Source organism: Mustela nivalis, assembly GCF_964662115.1.
Source record: "Mustela nivalis genome assembly, chromosome: 3".
Lineage (NCBI taxonomy): Eukaryota > Metazoa > Chordata > Mammalia > Carnivora > Mustelidae > Mustela > Mustela nivalis.
Window position 1 is genome coordinate 142,082,605 of NC_139022.1, and position 18,161 is coordinate 142,100,765.

General features: G+C 38.8%; 1 long non-coding RNA gene across 1 annotated transcript in view; it reads left to right on the plus strand.

The window, feature by feature from the left end:
* Positions 1 to 331: 331 nt before the first annotated feature.
* LOC309860785 overlaps positions 332 to 18,161 on the plus strand; it is a 183,662-nt gene continuing 165,832 nt past the window's right edge. Inside the window, exons 1-2 of the long non-coding RNA XR_014309638.1 lie at positions 332 to 508; positions 3,819 to 3,935. This is a non-coding gene — a long non-coding RNA (uncharacterized lncRNA). The remainder of the gene's footprint in view (positions 509 to 3,818; positions 3,936 to 18,161) is intronic.

Genomic DNA, 18,161 nt, shown 5'->3' on the forward strand with positions numbered 1-18,161 from the left:
AGTAGTATGACGAGTATAGGATTTGGGGGCAGGTTGTTGATTGGCGTTTGGGAAGATTAAATGGTGCATGTTCTAGAATGATATACTAAGACGTTTAGACTCCATAATGTCAAGCCATTGAAGGCCATAAAACACGACTAGATCTGTAACGGTTACTATTAAATACACACAAAAAACTGTAATTCAAAGAATTAAAACTATAGTTCTGGCCCGCGCAGGCGCAGACCCGCACCGGGGTACAGGATGCGTGCGCAGCTTTTCTGCCCCAGCGGAAGTTCCCACAGGGCTGGCTGCTTGAGAGCGAGTTCCGAGCCTAAATCCTAGGGCCGAACTGTGACCGGGTCCTGCGCGATCACCATCTGTCTAGAATGACAAAAATGTCGAAGCAGCATTCAAATTCCGCCCTCACTGCGGGAAACATCTGCCTTCAGAGGATCGTGAGGGGTCCCAGGCCTTTGTCACACAACTCAAAGAGACAGCTTAATGCCATTTCTGAATTATCTTCCAAGTAAGTGAAATGGGCCACTTTGTCACTGCGCTTCTTCCAGCATCTTAGACAGTTCCGAGTCTGAAGATATCTCGCGTCCCTGTGAGACACCCAGAGGTCTCTGGGAGCAGACTTTTAACCCCCAAATAAGTCCGCAGATGAGCAGGCGAAGCCCTCAGACTTAGACACAGAAGAGGAGCCTGGCGACCACCGGGCTTGAGCCCACCGGGGTGGTGCCGACGGAGAAGCACTGGAAGCTGGGATCCCTCCAGACCAGGTGACTAGGGCATTGTCTATGAGGGTACACTCCGTCTGCAGGTGGGCAGGTGCTTGGGCTGAGTGGGTCCAGCCGTCTCCCAGCTAGAGCAAGGGGAGGGGAATTCTCTTTCGAGAGTGGGAATGGAAGCCACATCCCCGCGGCCAACCTGCTTCTGGACAGACTTAGACCCTGACAGCAAATCTATCCAACCGCAGGGGTAATGAAGATACAATTTGTAGGACATAAAATTCACCATTTTAAAGTGTACAATCCAGTGGGTTTTTAGTATATTCATGATATTGTGTAACCATCACCACTGTCTAATTCCAGAACATTTTTACTACCCTACAAGGAAACCCTGTAACTTTTAGCAGTCACGTCCTAGTCTTCCTTTTCTCCAGTCCCTGGCAACCACTAATCTAATTTCTGTTTCTATGGATTTGCCTATTCTGGACATTTGATATAAATGGAATCATACAATTAAAAAAAGCAAAGTAAAACAAAAAACAAAAAAAGAGCGGGGGGCGCCTGGGTGGCTCAGTGGGTTAAGCCTCTACCTTTGGCTCAGGTCATGATCTCAACATCTTGGGATGGAGCTCTGTGCTCAGCAGGGAGCCTGCTTCCCCCTCTCTCTCTCTGCCTGCCTCTCTGCCTACCTGTGGTCTCTCTCTCTCTCTGTCAAAGAAACAAATAAAATCTTAAAAAAAAAAAAAAAGGAAAAAACCTCACTTCAGAAAGAAAGCCTGTGAAATAAGCTCATAACTTCTCAAACAGGTGCTGTTGACATTTAATCACACCTATTTAATCACACCAAAGATAATTCTGACCGCAAGATATTAAAATGTATATAGTTTTTGGCACCCTAAACCCTTTCCTATATAATGCTGAAACAATAAATCTGAAAAATAATAGTTTAATTAATAGTTTTATTTATAGTCACAACTTTTGGCCAAAGGTTGTACAAAAAAGAAAACCTCCAAAGCAATATCAAAAACAAGGCATCAAAAAAAGTCATAAGGCACAAGAAGATCACCATGTTATGTCGAAGCTCTTGTTGGCTTCTAACTACTATTCCTATTATTGCCAATTGCTGCTTACCTTTTATTGAGTTCTTGCTATAGACTATATATATATATATATATATATCTTTTCAAAGTATTTTATTCTACAGAGAACACTCAACATGTTAAGATCTACCTTCTTAACAGATGTTTAAGTGTACAATATATTATAGTTGTCTAAAGGTACATTGTTGTAGAACAGACCTCTAGAGTTTATTTTGCTTGATGAAACTTTATTATGACTGTTGACTAGTAACTCCCTATATACCCCCCTCAACAGCTCTTAAACACCATTCTGCTCTTTGATTCTATGAATTTGAATACTTTAGATACCTTATATAAATGGATTTATGTAGTACATGTCTTATTACACTTAGTATAATGTCAAAGTTCAGTTGTTGCTTATTGCAAAATTTCCTTTTTTAAAGGCTGAATAGTATTCCACTGTATGTATATACTATAGTTTCTTTATCCATTCATCTGTCTGATGGATGTTTAGGTTGTTTCTACATCTTGGCTATTGTGAATAGTGCTGCAATGAACATAAGAGTGCTGATATCTCTTTGAGATTCTGATTTTAATTTTGGGGGGATAAATACCAGGAAGTGGGATTACTGGATCATATGGTAGTTCCATTTTAAATTTTTTGAGGAACTTCTATACTGTTTTCCATAGTGGCTGCTCTTTTTGCATTTCTACCAATAGTGTAAAGGGTTCCAATTTCTCCACATTCTCACCAATACTTATCTTTTTTTTTTTTTTTTTTAAAATAATAACTATCCTGACAGGAGTGATGTGACATCTCATTATGGTTTTGAATTTCAATTTCCTGTTTAGTGACATTGAGTGTTTTGTCATATACCTGTTGTCTATTTGTATATCTTCTTCTTCTTTTCTTTTTTTTTTTTAAGATTTTATTTTCAAATAATCTTAGCACTCAGTATGGGGCTCATACTCACAACCTGGAGATCAAGCATCCCATGCTCCACCAATTGAGTCAGCCAGGTGCCCTAATTTGTATATATTGTTTGAAGAAATAATGATGCACCCCTTAGACCATTTTTAAATTGTGCTATTACTTTTTAAAATTGAGTTGTAGAAGTTCTTTATATATTTTGGATATTAACCCTTTCTCAGATTGATGGTTTGCAAATATTTTATCCCATCTTATACATTGCCTTTTTACTCTATTGATTGTTTTCTTTGCTTTGTAGAAATTTTTTAGTTTGATATAGTACCCCTTGTTTATGTATTCATCTATTTTTGTTGCCTCTGCTTTTAGTGTCAAATCATTGCCAAACCCAATGTCATAAAGCCGTTCCCTTATGTCATTTTCTAGGAGTTCTACATTTTCAGGTCTTACATTTAAGTCTTTAGTTCATTTTGAGTTAATTTTTGTGTGTGGTATAAGATAAGGATCCAATTTCATTATTTTACATGTGGATATCTAATTTTTCCTATACCATCTCTTTCCCCATTGTATCTTCTTGGCAGTCTTGAATATCAGTTGACAGTATATGCATGGATTTACTCCTGGGTTCCCTTTTATGTTCTATTGGTATATATGTCTGTCTTTATGACTGTACCATTGCTGTGCTTTATAATATGTTTTGAAATCAGGAAGTATAATACCTCCACCTTTGTTCCTTTTTCTCAAGATTGATGATTACCTTCAGTCATTACATTTCCTTAGACTGCTCTTGGCATTGACGATTTATGGTACTGTTCTTCTTCTTCTTTTTTTTTTTTTTTAAAGATTTTTATTTATTTATTTGACAGAGAGAGATCACAAGCAGGCAGAGAGGCAGGCAGAGAGAGAGGAAGGGAAGCAGGCCCCCCGCCAAGCAGAGAGCCCGATGTGGGGCTTGATCCCAGGACCTTGAGATCATGACCTGAGCCGAAGGCAGAGGCTTTAACCCACTGAGCCACCCAGGTGCCCCTCTGGTAGTGTTCTTAATCATCACAATAATTCCATGTGGTAGGACTGTTATTTATTTATTTTTTTTTACAGATGAGAAAACTGAGGCTAGGGTCTTATGGAAGAGGGAGTCAGCTCTGGAGATCTGGGCCAGAGCCTCCACTCTCAACCACTGCACTACTACTTCTAATGTTGGCTACTGGATACAAGGTAAATAAATACAAGGACACACCTGGACTAAGATATAATGCAGTATGTGATAAATGCTTTAGAGCCCCCAAAGGTAAAGGATATTTCTGGTTTGTAGGAGCTTAGTGAAATTGAGAAAGATTTTAACAAGGAGATGAAGTTTGAGCTAGGCCCTGAGAATTGGAGGAATAATTGTGTAATACTTTATAGTTCTTTTTAAATATGTTAGAATGCATGTCCCAATTCATTTTTATAACATCTCCAAGGATAGGTGAATGGTTTTGTCCTGGAGTAAATGGCTTGAGGATAAGTTGTTTTAGGTCATGGTTTGATAAACTTTCAATATCTAAACAAAGTCATAGAATTTCATTTTACTTGCAAAAGTATAAAACATTTTAAAGATATGTTTTTTAACCTATGAACATTTCGTCTTAGAATTGGTTTGATCACATTCCCAAAATCCCAACCAATTAAAGATGAGGATGAGGTCAATTTTGTTTGATTAATGAATTGTTGATTCTTTTACACCATTCTGGCACCTAGAAAGTATTGAATAAATATTTGTTGAATGAGTGAATGAACCCTGATTCAATTCAGAGAAATGTTAAAGATTTCTTGATAATACAGTTGGCAGGTGGAGGCTAGTCAGGGTTTCCCTTCCCAGATAAAAACGCTGTTAGAGAATTCCCAACATCTCTCAGGACTTACACATGTTCACATTCTCTGGAATCTCTATGGAGGGGGAACAGAGAAGTTCGAAAGAGTCGTTGCTCTTCTGCTCTTCCTACTAAATTTCCCAACCAGAACCCTAACTCTGTGAATTTGTAAAAATTCATTCTCGAATGTTCTAGGAATATGTGCTATTAATGTTTATAACTTTTATAAAAGGTAAGAGGTAAGCCTTAGACTATGAAGGTTATGTATTTGAAATGTACTCTACTGAGCAGTTATTTTTAAATGACAACTAGTAGCCTTACTTTGTATTAATTAACTGTATTCACATGGGGTGACAATTAAGTGATTTGTGATTGGTTTTAGAAAATAAACTTTTTTTTTTTTTTTTTTTTTTTAAGATTTTATTTATTTATTTGACAGAGAGAGAGATCACAAGTCGGCGGAGAGTCAGGCAGAGAGAGAGAGAGAGAAGCAGGCTCCCGCTGAGCAAAGAGCCCGATGCGGGGCTCGATCCCAGGACACTGAGATCATGACCTGAGCCGAAGGCAGCAGCTTAATCCACTGAGCCACCCAGGCGCCCCTAGAAAATAAACTTTAAAAAAATATTTATTTATTTGAGAGGGAGAGAGGGAGAGAGAGAGCAGGGGCAGGACGAGGGGTAGAGGGAGAAGCAGGCTCCCCGCTGAGCAAGGAGCCTGACATGGGGCTTGATCCCCAGACTCCAGGATCATGACTTGAGCTGAAGGCAGACGCTCAAGAGACTGAACCACCCAGGTGTTCCTAAAGTAAACTTTTTAAAAAATTGCATTCTGCTTCAGAGGAGAATGTGATATGTATGTCATATATTTGAGCTTTAGAGGTTTGGGGAAAATAAACAAAATTTCCAAATTTGGTATCAATGACAGGTAGGGTTGAAAATAAGTCCTTTGGAATTATGATCTCCTCCCCTCTGCCAATTAGAGGTAGTCCTGGCAGAGGAAATCTATCCTTGCCTGAAGCTTGGAAAACTGTCCTCTGGTGGAACTTATTGAAATCATGTCCTAGAGGGTTCTAATAGCGATTTGTCATTGGGTCAAAGGTTGGATAAAATTCTGTATCTTTTCTCAGATTTTTCTAAAGCAGTGATGGAAATGGCAGTTTAAAGTAGAGAGAGTAAAGGTCAAATGTGACCCATAGGATATGTATTGAAACATTTTTTTATTCTTTTTGGTTATTGACTCAGTAAGACCTGTATTTTCCAAGGGGTTGTAAATGGGTAAAAAGGATGTTATAGCTCAAAATAAAATTAATAAAATATAAAAAGATATCTGTAGACTAATTTTATGAGGAACAGAGGCAAATTTTATGAAGAACAGAGGCATGGTCATTTACTATGTGGTGACTGTTTTTGATGTTTGACTTTTGACTGTGACTTTGAGAAAAATGACAACACCTTAAAGTTTAAACTTCAATTCTGTTTTCTGTATAATTATGTTCCTATGAGGATACCTTGGAAATATTCAGACTATTCTGTGGATATGTCCTGACAACTAAGGCAGAAATATGTATTGGCACCATGAAAGAGAAGCTCTGAGGGTCAACCTTATGGGCAGGAGAGTAGTTTTCTCTTATAGGGTTTGATATGAGCCTTGTTTGTTTATAAGATGAAGGATGTTGGATGAAAGAGCACAAGAGATGATCTTCTGCCTTTCAAATATTCAAATTAATATTCATTTGAATATTTGAATATCTTATGCTTTCAAATATTCATTCTCTAGCCAACATTCCACCATTAGAGTTGTATAACTTCGATTCTACATACTTCCAGTTGAGAATTCTTTGTCAAAACCTAGGCCATTATCAATGAATACTTTAATATCGACAAACACCCTAATGCAGTGTTTTTTCATTGGTGGACCATCTGGATCAGAATCATCTGGAAGATCTGTTAAAAACACCGACTTAGGGGCCTGGCCCTAGACTAATTTGGGCAGAATCTCAAAGTGGGGAGATGAGTAAGTCATAATGATTCTTACACCCCGTGAAGTTCTGGTATCCCTGAAATGATATATTGAGAGCCTCCTGAGAGCAAATTTCTTTAGAATACAGGATAGGCACCTGAGGAGGAGGAAAGACAATGCTAAGATAAAGGTGAGAGCAGAGACTGGGTGAATGGGAGATACCAAAGGTGAACTTCAGCCCTTTCATGATTCTGCCCAGGTCAGTCCCTAGAAGAGTTAGTGTTATTCTGGTTAGTGACTCTATGACTAATTTCCCTCATCAAGAAAATGAGAGACATGAAAAACGTTTGGAAATGGCAGTGGTAGCCCATTAGATGCATTGAAAAACAAAGAGTTCTCAGAGATAAACTTCTGGAACTTAAGTGAGCTCCGACGGGTAGAGGCTTTTCATTTGTGCTAGCTCTAGTGACATGTGGTGTAGATCCAGATATGTCCCGTGTCTTGTGATTATAGTCTTTCTTTTGAAACAGTTGCTGACAATCTGTCACTCCTTTGTTAAGGCTCAACCTGTTTGAAAATGCGGGGTATCAGCTGCTGTTGCTGTAGGTCCATTTCTGTTTTCCAGCAGGTGGGTGTGTCTGTTTCTTTCCTTTCATCTCCATCCAGGCTTTCTTCTTTCAGGCACTTTCCGGTTTGTCAAGCCAAGTATGCCTGTCATGTTGGAACCCAGCCCTGGGACACTCACCAACTTCTCTTTGTGTTAGTATCTCCCTTGACTATGTTTCCACTCATCCTTATCTTCCTAAAACGTACCAATCCACTCGTATATTCACTTACATGTCCCATTCTCCTTATTGTGGGTGTTTGAAAACTACCAGTTACCCTCGTAACCTCACCTCCTCTGTGTTTTCACTTCATTTAGACTTGTCTTGTGCTTTTCCATGGGGTCACCTCGGCGGTTCTCTTTTTCTTCTTCCTATAATTTTCTGTATCAAGTCATACTAATTGCTGTAACAGCTTTTCTGAACTGAAACTTAAGAGTATCATGGAAAGAGAGTGGGTTTCAAACTCAGGTTAGGTTTGGAATTTTCTCTTTGCTACTTATTGGTAGCTCTGAAAATATTGATTCTATCATGGGGTTGTAAAAATTGGATTAGGTAATATAGAAATATGCCAAGCACAGCCCCTATAACCATAGATGTTCAATACACTATTACTGAATTCACAATACACTATTCAATACATCTATAGTTATTCATTGTTTTTGTATGAAAATGTTCCATATTACTATAGCCCACAGTGCTTTTCTTCCTTTTTACTTGTGTGGATTTTCTTGGGTTTGGGGTTCCAAGAGAGGTGGGAGACTAGGATATACAGCCCTTACTCATGTGACCCAAGAATAAGGGGACTGTGAGCAGCAAGAAGAGCTGTGATCTATAAACGTGCTATCCACTGCCTACTCAGGCAGGGGTTTCTCTCAGGATCAGGCACCTGGTAACCTTTACCTTCTTGTTGAGGGGGTTCCCTCTTTAAGCACAAGCCATCCCCAGAGGAATTTACTTGCAGGAAGACACGTGGTACCTTCAGTTCCACTTTGTTGAGTTAAAGCTTTGAAGTCCTAACTGGACCAGCTCAGAATGTCCTCAGTAAGTCCTACCTGGAGGGGCCACAGACCCTCTACCACATATATCATGGATTTTTGCTGTGTCCTGGCTCTGGTGCCAACACATTCTCCAGCTTTCTGATATGCTATTCTTAGCTGCCAATTTCTGCTATTCTGTACAAGAATTTTGTAGATTGAGGAGCCTACAGATAAGGATGCCCTTGGCTTATTAATCTGAGATCCCCAGGAATGAGCTTCTGGTGTAGTCTACCCTTCCTTCCCTTTTTAACTTCTAAACTACAACACGAATGTAAATACTTACAACTAGGACTCTATGATTGGTGTCACCCTAAAGCCACAACCTCTCACATATGTTCTAAACTAGGGGTTCTCAAAGTTTTACCACACAGAAGAGATTTTTCCATGGAATTCTGCTATGTCCTACTCTTTTACACTTTGTCTATTAAAGGTTACTGATGAGAATAGCCTTTAAGAATGTTGGGAAGCAACATTAACTTGAATGGGGTAAAGACTTAAAGCATAAGATCTGAAGCCATTAAAGTCCTAGAAAAAAATATAGGGAAAATGCTCCTTGACATTGGTCTTGGCAGTGATATTTTAGATGTGACATTAAAAATATAGGCAAAAAGGGACGCCTGGGTGGCTCAGTTGGTTAAGCAGCTGCCTTCGGCTCAGGTCATGATCCCAGCGTCCTGGGATCGAGTCCCACATCGGGCTCCTTGCTCAGCAGGGAGCCTGCTTCTCCCTCTGCCTCTGCCTGCCATTCTGTCTGCCTGTGCTCGCTCTCTCCCCCTCTCTCTCTGACAAATAAATAAAAAATCTTAAAAAAAAAAAATATATATATATATATATATATAGGCAAAAGGGATGCCTGGGTGGCTCAGTTGGTTAAGCAGCTGCCTTCGGCTCAGGTCATGATTCCAGTGTCCTGGGATTGAGTCCCGCATTCGGCTCCTTGCTCAGCGGGGAGTCTGCTTCTCCCTCTGTCTCTGCCTGCCATTCTGTCTGCCTGTGCTCACTCTGTCTCCCTCTCTCTCTGACAAATAAAATCTTAAAAAAAAAATACAGGCAAAAGAGCAAAAATAATTAAGAAAAATACTTCTTAAATTCTAAGTTATCTGTCAGAGTAGACAATATAGGCCTTTTATTTCTGCTTCTTACTCCTCCCCCAATGTTATGGTTAAACAGATAAAAATATATCTGAAAGTCAACCAACCCACCACCACCATCACCACCACCACCACCACCACCAACAACGACAACGACAACAAACAACAACAATAAAATCCAACCTCTCCCTGCAAATCTCTGTAACTCTTCCAAAACTGGCCTCTCCCCTGCCCCTTTCCTGCTCTTCCAGATTCTATTCATCCATTTTGGACTATGTTTCTCTTAAACTTCCTTTTTACATCATCTTGCCCATCACTGACAGCTCTGTCCCTGTTTCTGCCCACACCCCCCCCACCCTCCAAACTTCACTCTCCTGAGGACCCTTAAGCAATTATTTTATGTGCTTCATTGATCCTACTGGTTAGGAGGGGTGTGTGTGTGTGTGTATCGTGTGTGTTTAATTTGTAAGATTATTTGCTTCTTGAAGGTACTGCAGTTTGTTCCCTCTAGAGAAGCTGGGATACTGACTTCCAAAAAAGCAACTGCTCAATAAAAATGTATTGACTGGTTACTGATTTTTGCCCTGTTATACTTTACAATTTTCCTGCTTGTCCAGTCCTGCTTCAAGCCAACATGGGATTTTGTGAGGCACCTGGAGACAAAAATGGCTTGGAGAACTAAAACCTAGAGATAATCCCATAAGCTCATTTAGAACAAAGGTTTAATTATCTCCCTATCAGCTGAGCCTTTTATCTGAGCTGAGTTGCAGTAAGCAACAAATTGGTGAGTTTCGTTTGCTTACTTTGGCTACTGTGAATAGCATAAGGAACACAAGTCAGAGTGAAGAAGCGAAGAAGATTCTTCGTACACAGGTACCTTTTGTTTAGTCATGTTGGCCAAAGAGCAACACACACTTCGTACACAGGTACCTTTTGTTTAGTCGTGTTGGCCAAAGAGCAGCACACATTAAGTGTATCATTGAAAATGTGTTTCACCTTTCTGTGTGGAGAAATAAGCATTGGACAGTTTGTTTCATGATAGACTGGAACTAGTCTGGGAATGTTACTTTCCAGCACCTTATTTTCCTCATGTATGAACCAAAGGCTAAGTGGTACTGTTCCTGGCAATGGAGATGGTCAAATGCCAGTGTGGGAATAGAAATAAGAAAGGGGAGGTGGTCTTTTATTGCTGTCAAACGGGTGGGTGCTTTCTCCTTCCTCTTGTGTTCTCACTACCTTCTACTCCATGAGGGTCAACAGCCAGAGGAAGCTTGTGTCCAGTGGAAAGCTTGTTGGCATGTTAAAGGGGTATCAGTTCTACCTCCTAGAAACTTCTTCAGTCCATCTACCTCTTTCCACCTCCACCACAATCTCCCTAGCAGTGGATTTACATTCAAAATATTTAATAGCTAGTGCAGCACAAGGCACTGACCTATCAGAATAGAAGTTGGTTATAAACAACCAAAAGAATCATACTGGTCATTTCTTTTATTTGGAATCTAAGGTCCATTTGCCTCTGGCCTGGACCCTGTAAGGGCCTCCCCAGTGGAACGTTGCAGTGCACTCTAATCCACTGCAAAATAACCAGAATGATCTTTTTCAAGTGCAAGTCTTACCCCGTCATCTGTCTCCTCTCACTTCCTTTTAAAACCCTGCCGTGGCCCTCCACAGCTCTTAAGATAAAGACAGCCTCCATAACCTGGTCTTTAAAGCCTCACGTAATTTGTCTGTAATATAATCTGCCTATAATATAATTGATAGCCTGTTGTCCACACAAATCTGTAAGCTCCATGAGAGTAGGGACCATATTTGTTTTTTCTCCACAAGCGTTCCCCCAGTGACTACGTAATATAGTGCCTGACACAAAGCAGGAGCTCATTAAATATTCCTTGAATGAATAAATAAATCATGAAATAACCCAACTTTTCCAACATGTATCTTTATATCTAGTCCTTTATCTTTTCTCAGATATTTCTCAGGATTTTTATTGTATATACTTGCGAATGTGTTTTTAATAAATAGTTTCATAGAGGATTCTTGTTCATATTTCTTATATTGTTGAACTGCAGCAGTGTTTCCCTAGTGGTGGGTGTCAGACATCTGGGAGCTAGTCTGTGCTGCCTCTTCTACTCCATCCCCAACTAAATAGTCATGTGGTACTATAGTTCTATTTCCCAAAGATTCTCCCAATTTTCCCCTTCAGCCCTTGGCTATGCTCTGGTGCCCCATTTGTATTTCTTTATTTTTTCTGCACACTAATCTGTAGATGCCATATCACATGATATTTTTTCTTAGTTATCATCTTCGTCTCTCCAGAGAATAAAAGGGTCTGTTTTCCCAGTTGCAGAGCTAAGGAGGAAAATATGAATCTTATAAACAGTATTGTATTCTTAGTTCTGTACTTAAACTGATGCTATTGACTGATCTTAGTTCTTCCAAAGTCCCCTGTCCCCAGTTATTATGGAAATTGGGGGCATCCCCTATGTAATCATGAAAATCATCTTGCTTTTGACACTGCCCTTCCATTTGCCGCGTTGTGCCTACCATTTTCTTCCCTTCTTCAATCTGTTGTGGATATTTCCACCTGTGGTTGTCTCCAGGGGTTGGATTGTGCAATGCTGTAAGGCACTGAGGCTGTTCACTGTCATATCATGACATATTTTGTCCACAGATGCGATAGTGTCATTGATCTTTGAGATAAACAGCTGTGTGTCCAGATTATATCTCTTCAGGAGAGGGTAAAGCATCTGGAGGGAAGGGCTGATGTGGAGCAAGGCACTCATCTGATGTGCTCTCACATGTGTTGTGGAGGTCAGGGGCATAGCAATTACTGCTGTGCTGCTTGTGGAGGGAATGTAGCTGGAGCTTCAGGACAGAGTCCACTGTCTGACTCAGTCCACCTGAAAATAAGGTTACTTATTAAGATAAGTGTTCTAGCCTCTTGGGAGTAGGAGAGGTAAGAGAGATTTGGAATCTGATGGAAAATGTCCTTGGGGGATCAAGTAGTATGTCCTTATTTGTAGATAGCCATAAAAGTTTAACTAGATGGAACGTATGACAAAAAAAAATTAACTTGGCAGATACTGTTAGCCTTTTCCTCTCTTTCTCTGTCTATGAAGAAACAAGAAGTTTTTAATTTTTATTATTATTTTTTTTCTTCAACAGTCCCAGGAACTGGGATTTTTGTTCTGATCAGTGTCTGGGGTATACTATTTGAAGGAGCCCCCAACATCTAAATTGATATTCAAGACACAGTCCAGAGAACTATTGAGGAAGAAAAATAGATTTAGATGTAAGGGATGTGAGAGAAGTAAAGCAGGAGTATGGACTAGAGTTTTAAGGGTAGAGAAGTTAAGTGAGAGGGAGAGAGAAGAGTGATTAATGAGCAACTGTTACGAAGACGTAAGAGATAACAATGGAAAAGAGGATCTTAAGAATATTTACTGTCTCTTTGAAAAATCTCAGTAAAAATTTAAGGTGTTTTTAAGTGTATGTTTGAGTTTTGGATTTCTGTTTCTGTTGGATACAGCACTGATCTAAGACTGGCCATGAGAATGATTCAACTTTGTTTCACCATCTAATGGGGAACCATGATGAAGCCATGAAACCACTGGCAAATAGAGTGATGGAATGTGAGGTGGAAATATGGTGTTTCCAGAGACCAGGCAAAGCAGGAATTAATATGGACTGTGGTTACTGGTGAAGGTTTCAAAGAGTTTAATGGAATATAGCTGGGAGTCAGATCTCAAAAAATATATAGGATTTACATAGATAAGGAGCAGGAAGGACATTTTGGCAAGTGGAAACTTGCCAAAGTAAAGGCATGAGGTGTGAAATGATCATTGTATCTAAGAGGGGCTAGTCAGAAGTTTAGCTTAAGAGGAAGAGAAACAAGAGTGATGAGTAGTGACTGGGAATTAGAATGTATCAGTAAAGTGGGGTCAGGTTATGGAGGGTTTTAGCAGCTACACCAGGGAGGCTGTATGAAATTTACAAAGGATAATATATATTCTGTAGAGTGATGAAAACTAGAGTTTTAAAATGATTCATCTGGAGGAAGTGATTGAAATGGAAGGAGCCTGGAAACTTTTTGTTTTAAATCCATATGTGTGGGGCGCCTGGGTGGCTCAGTGGGTTAAAGCCTCTGCCTTTGGCTCAGGTCATGATCTCAGGGTCCTGGGATCGAGCCCCATATCCGGCTCTCTGCTCAGCAGGGAGCCTGCTTCCTTCTCTCTCTCTCTCTCTCTGCCTGCCTGTGATCTCTGTCTGTCGAATAAATAAATAAAAAATCTTAAAAAAAAAATCCTTGTGTGTGTGAGGCATTTAGGGTTTGGACTTGGTGGAGAGAGAATGTTGAAAGGACAAATCATAGGACTTTCAATGAATTAGGTGTTCAGGACAGATGTGAGATCAGATTCAAATATTCTAATTTTGTTGGTCTAGAGGTTTTGGATAATTATGACTTCATTCTTTCATTTATCAACTTATTTTTTTTGCTTATTCTGTGATTATTTATTGATGGGTAATATATTCTTCATACTGGAATCCAGTGAAAAAACACTGAAAAAAACATTGAAAACGTATTGACTTTATGGAGCTTACATTCAAGGGAGGAAGATACAGAATAAAAAATGTAGGGGTGCCTGGATGGCTCAGTGGGTTAAAGCCTCTGCCTTCGGCTCAGGTCATGGTCTCAGGGTCCTGGGATCGAGCCCCGCATTGGGCTCTCTGCTCAGCAGGGAGCCTGCTTCATCCTGCCACTCTGCCTACTTGTGATCTCTCTCTCTGTGTCAAATAAATAAATAAAAGCTTTAAAAAATTGTAAAAAGTAAAATATATAGCATATGAGCTGGTGGTAAGTTATTTAAAGTAGAATGAAGCAGGGAAGGGGGACTCAGTTTTGGGTAGTAAAGAGGTTACAGTGATAGATAATTGAAGTGGGGATATTGGAAAAAGAACTAGTTGTCAGGGAAATATGGGTTTTGGACATATCAGTGGCATTATTTTCTGAGAAATGAAGGCAAATAATTCTGTGGGATGTTAGGATTGGGAATGTATATTGGGGGGAATGTTTTTATTGTTCTTATATAGGTGATAACTAAAAAGTATAAGCTTGTCAATAATGTCATCCTATACTCACAATCTTTTTTTTTTTTTTCAAGATTTTATTTGTTTTTTTGACAGAGAGAGACAGTGAGAGAGGGAAGACAAGCACAGGAAGTGGGAGAGGGAGAAGCAGGCTTCCTGCTGAGCAGGGAGCCTGCTGCGGGGCTTGATCCCAGGACCCCAAGATCATGACCTGAGCTGAAGGCAGACGGCTAATGACTGAGCCACCCAGATACTCTGTACTCACCTTAATCATCCTCTGGTAAAGTCTTATGACCATTTCTACAAGTATCTGGAAGCTTGATTTTTGAAAGAAGAACCAGTCTTTTTGCTCAGAAATGAGATACCAAAGTAAATTTTTACTTTTGAAATTTTACTTTGGTTTCTCATTTCTGGGCAAAAAGAGTGGTTCTTCTTTCAATTTATTTTTCTCTTAACACCAAATGAACCATTAAAATGACAGTTCCCCAGGGCACCTGGGTGGCTCAGTGGGTTAAAGCCGCTGCCTTCGGCTCAGGTCATGGTCTCAGGGTCCTGGGATTGAGTCCCACATCGGGCTCTCTGCTCGGCAGGGAGCCTGCTTCTCTCTCTCTCTGCCTGCCTCTCCATCTACTTGTGATCTCTCTGTCAAATAAATTAAAAAAAAAAAATGACAGTTCCCCAAATAATGAGTGCCTTATGAGTATTAAAGACTTTGTAGAAGTGTTTATTTCGGGGTGCCTGTGTGGTTCAGTTGTTAAGCGTCTGCCTTTGGCTTGGGTCATAATCTCAGGGTCCTGCGATCGAGTCCTGCATCAGGCTCTTTGCTCAGTGGGGAGCCTGCTTCTCCCTCTCCCGCTCCCCCTGCTTGTGTTCCCTCTCTTGTTGTGTCTCCTCTCTCTGTCAAAAAAAAAAAAAAAAAAAAAGTGTTTATTTCAGTACTAATGTATCTACTCACCCTGTATAAAGGTGTTGTATCCTTCTATGCCACAGCCCCTGATCTTGACATTTTATAGTCTAGAACGAACAATACCAGTGTGGCAGGGCATGAAGGCCCTTCAGACAGGGAAAACCCAGGAAGCAAATATAATACATGAAACAAAAAGTAAACAAATAAGTGACTAACACTGTGGTCTGAAGGGAATGGCTTACCAATTAGGCAATGGCTCCTCATCGTTTTACAAGGTAAAGTTACTAATCCCTTCCTATAAAGTCAAGGCTGTTAATGTGACTAATATTTGTTTCTTTCATATTAGAATCTTTTTCTTTTGAATTTAAAAGGTTGCTAAGGTAGACAAATGAAGCAAAGAATGCTCTGAGACTCTGAGGGATTGAATTATGAATCTTAGTCTGTGAATTGTAAAGCATCCTTTGCTGACACTCTTGTGTGAACTTGCAGGCTGGTATGATAAACAGTGGTGAAGCAACAACAAAATAATTCAGGAGACTTTAAATGACTGTGACCTACATTTCACATTGCCAAAACTTAAATATCAGTGATCCTTTATAAATTAGTATGTATTTGACTGCATGGAAATTTAATAAGAAAGAAACGAATACCATTTAATGTTGGCAAAAGGTCCCTGAGACACTAATTTAAGAAGTTAGTTTACTACTTCTTTGTTGGTTTGTTAACTTGTAGGGAAATGATAGCTGTGATTACAACAAAAATTTCTTCTCTTATAATAATGCCCCATGAAATCCTTAGAGCTAAGCATATTTGTTTCCATCCTGAAGTTACACAGACAGTCTTTCAGTAATGGAAAGAAGCAAACGATCATCTTAAGTTTTGATGCTCATGAATTATGACTCACCCCCCACTTTGGAACCTGGAATAGTTGAATAATATTATCCTTGACTTGCAAGCTCAGGTTTTGCTATTGAAAGCAAATGCTTCCATTCCCACCTTCCTCTCTGCTCTTTTGTTTGTAAAGTTCAGGACTAAAAAGAGTAAACATTTTTAACCTGAACATTTTTTATTTTTGCTTTTTCTGTAGATAGTAAGCATAACATCACTGCTTATGATCTGATAATGACAGAAGTTTGAAGACAATGTAATGTCATTGATTTTAGTTGCATGGTTTTTGTCAGACTATGTATTGCTGTTACTAAAGTTAATTCACTTTTGTTTTTCTTTGTTGCTTCCTTTGTTGTGAAAAGGGAATGGTTTATAAAATATTAAAAATATTAAATGTATATTAAAAATATTGACATATATCAACTCAATACCATTCTTGGTATAATATTGAAAAAAGCTTAAATATTGTCTTAGATCTAGAGTTCTATAAAGTCAAGGAAACAGTAGTTAAATTGATTTTAATAATCCTTCTATAGGATCATCTGGAATATATTAAATACATCTTCCCTTTACCTTACCATAAAATCTAAGGGGAAATAAATATTTTTACAGGAGTGAATCATTCTTATTTGAAGTTAGTGAAATTGAGGGCACATTCAGATTTCTTTCTTTGTTAAAGTAACTCCAAATATACTTTACTGCATGGTTACTCTGGCCAAATAAAAAGAGAAATTGGGACCAAGATTCAAGAAAAGTATGTGTAGTGTGCAATATCTGTGTTGGGATATGATTTGAAAGACTGAAAAAAACCCTTTACATATATTTTAACATATCACATATCTTTACATATTATTAACATCTTAAAAAGCTGGACATAAAATGAAATGTGTAAAAGCCAACATTATGGCATGAGGAGCAGAAAAGAGAAGAAGCAGACATTACAAACTTTCTTACATGCTTTATACAAAAATTCTTAAAACAACAACAACAACAACAACAACAACTAAGAATGTGGCTTGCAGCCATAGGTGTAAAATAGATTATAAATTAATTTGGAAGCAGGTGTTTCCATGGTTGTGGGAGAAACAATGCCAACTGAACATTTCCATAGCATTAACAGAGCAGACTGTGGTTATGCTTACAACAGGCAAGAAAGAGAAATAAGATCATAATGCTGGAACATATTCCTCACTTTCTGAAACAAAACCTGGAGCCATAAATGCTGCAGCTGGAAGAGTTTTGTAGGAGTTTTGATCTTGGTGGGCAAATTCGGCATTAACGTCTTTAACTCAGATGCATAGCTTGCAGTAAAATCCATATCCACAAGGTATTTTCTATTCCCAACTGTGAAGTTTCTGTTCTTTCTTTTTCTTTTAAAAGGAAGTAAACAAAGAGCAAAAATTATTGTATTTGTTAAACTTCAATTTATCATTTCTTAGAGCAAGTAAAGTTGCAAAACAGAAATTCTCAAGCTAGCCATATACATAGTTATGGTATTATTATACTTTATACTCACTGGCACAGAATTCCATTCCATTAGTGAGCTATGTTGAAGAATAACAATGTCTATGCTTTCATGGGTGATATTTTCCTCTGATAAGAGTTGTGTTTCTACTTGATTACAGGTTTCAGATACTAGTTTTCCTACACCCAATTCTAGCAATTCTCCTCCCCCATATTATTTCCTTTTAGGGTGAGGGAAAAAAATCTAACATTGGACTCATTTGTCATTTTATTCCCTGGCCTTTGCTGAAATGACACCTGTGACTTTTTTCTGTTCTATTGCATAGAACTTGGATACTCTGTAGAATACATATAAACAAATTAAAATGAAAAAGTTACCTGGCCATCCTAATAGCCACTTGCTTCATTATTAATAAAATTGTAATATAGTATAGTTGACTTCATAATCAAAATTTATAAATATATATACACATTTAATATAAAATGTATATTTGAATATATGAATATAAATACTAAAGATATAAAGAAATAAATACAAACAGTTGATCTTAT